General features: G+C 37.9%; 1 pseudogene; it reads right to left on the minus strand.

The window, feature by feature from the left end:
- LOC137984457 (uncharacterized) overlaps positions 1-5,000 on the minus strand; it is a 28,253-nt pseudogene that overhangs the window by 21,398 nt on the left and 1,855 nt on the right.

Raw genomic sequence — 5,000 nt, forward strand, 5'->3', positions numbered from 1 at the left:
CTTGGTGTCGATGTTTTCTACTTGTGGGCATGCACGTCACAAATCCAAATTATTTTCTTTTGTTTGTCCTCTAATGTCAAATCTGGTCGCTGGTCTGGATTGCTGGATTTTCGTAAATGGAATTCAAAGTCCCACACCAACTTTGCAACGGTGTTCTCCATGCACCACGTGTCCTTTCTCCCACTCCTCTGCATACCACTCATGATTGTCAATTAATTGGCGTTCTATTGCCCAGTGGACTGCCAGTATCACCCGTGCTTTCCCAGGCTGCTTGTATCCATTTGCTTGATTACTTTTCCATATACATGTAGCAGGCCCCTTTCATCTTTTTATTATTATTATTATTATTATTATTATCATCATCATCATCATCTCAGAGAAAGTGGAAACTTGGGTTAGCGAAGTTACCAAGCTAGCTGAAGTTGCATTATCACAGCCCCAAGCGTGTTATGCTGTCTATACACCTTTGGATTGAAACAGCGCTGGACATACCTCTTTCGGACGCTACCATACATTCAAGATCTTCTAGAGCCACTGGAGAAAGCCATCTTGACATACATGCTAGAGGATTTTAGGAAAAGCAACGATCTACCTTTTTTGACGTCAGGGTCTGTTTCCCTAACGCAGAGATTTAGAACTTTCTAACATCTACAAGCTACACGAGGATGAAAAGAAACGCAAATATGCTGAAAGAGTGAACGAAATAGAACACGGAACCTTTATTCCCCTTGTCTTCACAACTACCGGAGGAATGAGTAAAGAATGCAAGGTCTATCACAGCCGGCTCGCTGAGTTCACAGCTAATAAGAAAGGAGAGCAATATCACACTACAATGGTATGGATCAGGGCCAAAACTTGCTTCTCCCTGCTCAGATCATCACTTGTATGTTTACGTAGCTCAAGAACTTTGAAAAGAACCACAAATGGCATTAATAACATAGATATAGACATTGAGGTCGCAGAAAGCTCAATTTTACATATTTTTCTTTTTTATTCGTGACTTTTTTTTCTTTTCCAGAAGTGATATGTTGAGTGAAATTGTATACTATATGTCGCTTGGAGATTTTTTATTAAGGTGTTTCGCAGGGAAATGACTAATGGACATTGAGGTCGCAGAAAGCTCAATTTTATAATTTCTTTTTATGTATATAATTGATTGGTAATACTATCTTTTTACCAAAAAATCAAAGCGCAAAACGTACCATAACAATTGAATTGTAATCAGTTTTTTTTCAAGAGTGCTTATTACTATTATTATTATTATTATTATTATTATTATTATTATTATTATTGTTATTATTATTATATAGCAGAGGATTCAACTGTATGCTACATTCTATTCAAGCTACGCAGGGCGCAAACCGTAACCTGCTGCTGCCTCAGTTCCCAACGAAAGGGTCCGTACTTAACAATCTCCTCTTCATCCTTTCTTTTCCAATTGTTAGCCCACGAGCAGCTCATTTCAAAGGCACAACTCTCTTGCACTTATGATTTACAATACGTGCATCCACCCTATTGAATCTAACCTTTTGTTGATCGGCGTATATGGGGACATCCCAACAAGCTTTAACGTTCTCTGACTCATACACAGGCTTGGGCTTGTCGGGTGTGTACCAGGGTCTTACACACCCGTCTATAAGTCCCTCATCGTGCAACAGCTCGTAAAACAGTACCTGCGTAGTGCCTAGAGAGATACTTGCCCTGGACCAGCGCACTACATCCTGACAAGATATGAGCCACACTCTCTGGGGCCTTGCTACATAATCTGCACCTCACCTTACCTTCCGCGCTTGTGTGGGTCTTCTGACTCGTGCTCGCGTTGGTAAGAGTTGCTCATATAGCTCAACGAGTCCAGCGATGGTGTGTGATGGGTAGTTCTTATGGTATCTCAACTAATTTGTTTCTTTTGTATAGTTATTTACAGCAATGCGGGCATAACCTAGGCTTTTCTGTTTACCTTCATATTGGACATACTGAAGTAGGTTTTCTCAATTCTTATATCCGTCGAATTCTTTAACAATTTCATTGTTGTTTGACACAATCCATTTTTGACATTTTTTGATTACGAAGTCAATTTGTTTTTTGCTCTTAGTTAGATCAGTAAGGTCTTTCTCTAGATTTACGTGATATCCTCCTAGGAAGTCAAGTACAATGTTGATTTGAGTTACTCTATAGTTCCTATATAAATTCGTAATTCCTCTAAATGAGTAGTTGTACTTCTCTTGCTTTAGTGATGTTTTCTCTTTGCTATTATTATTATTATTATTATTATTATTATTATTATTATTATTATTATTGTTGTTGTTGTTGTTGTTGTGCTTGGGGACACTAAGAAATAACGAAACAAGGGAGTTATGTAATCATCAATTTAATCCTTTAATTTCTTTTTATTTAGTCGCAGAACGTTTTAAACAAAGCCGCGAGTAATGGTAAAAGAATTTATTCCGTATTTTAAATAACTGATCCAAACAAAAAAGGGTAGATTGTTAACTGAAGGGGTTGACGCGACGTCTTCAGGTTTTATTTTCTCTTGTTTTAGATGAATACTGAGAGGTGATCAAAGCCAATGCTATGCCGTTAACGTTTAACGATGAGTGAGTATCCCGAATTTCACTTAATTCACGTGCATTTTGAATATTCCCAGCCTCTGTAAATAAATAGGATGCAGATTCCAGAAAAAAAGTGTTGTCTGTTGGCACGTAAAATAAGTTTCTTCTTGAGGTATTCAGCCGTCAGAGCTTGAAAGTCGACCTCATCAACCGAAAGGAAGGGAAGAAGAGAGACCCTACAAACTTAATAAGTTGCAGACAAACGCAAACTTGATGAAATGAACTCTAAGTTAATTAATGGCATCCGAACTTAATGAGAGGCGAACAAACTCTCTGCCTCCACAATGGAGGCAGAGAAGCGAGACCCTAGGTTGCTCAACAAACATAGAGAGAGAGAGAGAAGAAGAGAGACCCTAGGTTGCTCAACAAACATAATAAAATGACTAATACTTTAATAAAATTGAAACAAATGTAATAAAATAGTTTCTTACTTAACAGTATAAACAAGTTACAAACTTGTAAAAGTGCATTTATTGCAGATTTTAGGGCTGAAACCATTTTAAAAAGTTTTAAACTTGTTCTAATTACATACATGAAATAATTACTAGATTCTGATTTGGTTGAGAACAGTGTAGATCAAGTGTAACAGTGTCAGTGCAAAAAGTGTAATACCAGTGCAAATTACACAGCGAAATTCTGGATTATGATTGGCTAATAAACAATAGGGTTTGGCCAGAACCAATTAATCTTTTGTTTTTAAATCAAGCGCGCGCCCTAGATATATGGCGCAAATATGCAAATTTTCCCTGATTGTGTGATACGCGTGCGTAATCACATGATTTTTCTGGTGCAATTTGGAATAAGTAAGCACTTGTAAATTTTAACTAAGACGACCAAATTGCACCTGGAATCGTGTGATCACCTATACATATTGTTAAGTGAGCAACAATTTTTTTGTCATATTTGTTTCAATTTTATTAAGTATCAACCATTTTATCAAGTGAACGAGAAGCTTATTGTTATTTGACAGCATTCCGTTAAGTTTGTAAGCTCTGCCTTTTACAAAATTTGAGTTTGCACATGTTCCATGTCTTACATCTACATACTAGGTCATACCGGTCACGGAACCTTGGCTACGAGATTGAAATATCATGCCAAGTGTGACCGGAAAACACTGTCGGCGGTACTTCAAGGTCTCACACAGAAATATGTTTTTCGCTGCGATATACCAAACGCACTATCAAGATTAACATGTCATTTCAAAACTGAAAGAGACTGCATCTATTTCCAAGAGACGACTTTGAAGTCGGAACACGGTAAGCAGAGAAAAAATGCAGCCGTGTTTTAATACTGACCACTTGCGATTTAGGCTTAAATGCAGAATACCCTGCCTCCTCGAAGCTATAACCTAAATTGTGTGGATACGCGGATACGCACTCGTTTTCTTGGTTCCCAGTAGCTCTTCTTTCTAAACCGCCAAACAAAAAGAGCGAAGGTGATGTGTATATATCTCTTGTTCTTAAAGCACGATGATCGAGTGAAAAACAATGATGTATCTTAAAGCGCGATCAATCTCCTTGTGGATATGTATTTCTCGTTCTTAAAGCCCGCCGGTCGAGTCATTTTACAATTCAGTTAACTACGCTTTTCTCAAAATAGCACTCGATTCCTGATTAAGCCTGAGGGCTCGTTTCAGTGATTAGGCCTAAGCACTCTTGTAAAATTTTAGCTTCATTATACGGTTCGGTTAATTACACTTGTTTTCGAGATCGTGTGAAGAATACATACCAGAATAAAACTGAATGAAAAATTACCGTGCATTATACCTCGTTATTATTTGACTAGCTCCATGAGCGGGCAAGATGAACCAAATCCCGCGCTGTGATTGGCTACCCAAGTGGGTAAGATGGAGCTATACTGCATACCCGCTCGGTATTTCTCGCTTGAAAAGATAATTTTTGGTGTTTTATCCCATATGTTAAATCCTTTATTGACCAAGCTTGTCTGGTCAAGATGGCTGGATAGTGGAATCGTTCTTTTTTTTTTTTTTTGCGTGTGTATGGACCTCGACTTCGTCTCGGTTCATAAACACCCAAAAAAAGATCTTGGCCAATATCCAGCCATCGTGACATCACGCTTGGTCAATAACTCATATTTCTTGAAACGTGGCGTCTACAACATTGCCTCGTTCTAGATTTCATTTTACGGTTCGGTTTACTACACTTTTCTCGAAATAGCACTCGATTCCCGATTAGGCCTAAGCACAATTGTAAAAGTTTAGCTTTCATTTTACGGTTCTGTTAACTACACTTTTTCCACTGAGATCGTGTGAAGAAAATACAAACTTGTTCAAATGTTCTTTAATTAAATCACGCAGCTAATTTATTCGGGATTTCTCGCTGTGGTTGCCTTTCTTACCAAGGATAGCTCCTAAACAAATTTATAGATTCA

This window comes from Montipora foliosa, chromosome 14 (genome assembly GCF_036669935.1).
Source record: "Montipora foliosa isolate CH-2021 chromosome 14, ASM3666993v2, whole genome shotgun sequence".
Classification (NCBI taxonomy): Eukaryota; Metazoa; Cnidaria; class Anthozoa; order Scleractinia; family Acroporidae; genus Montipora; species Montipora foliosa.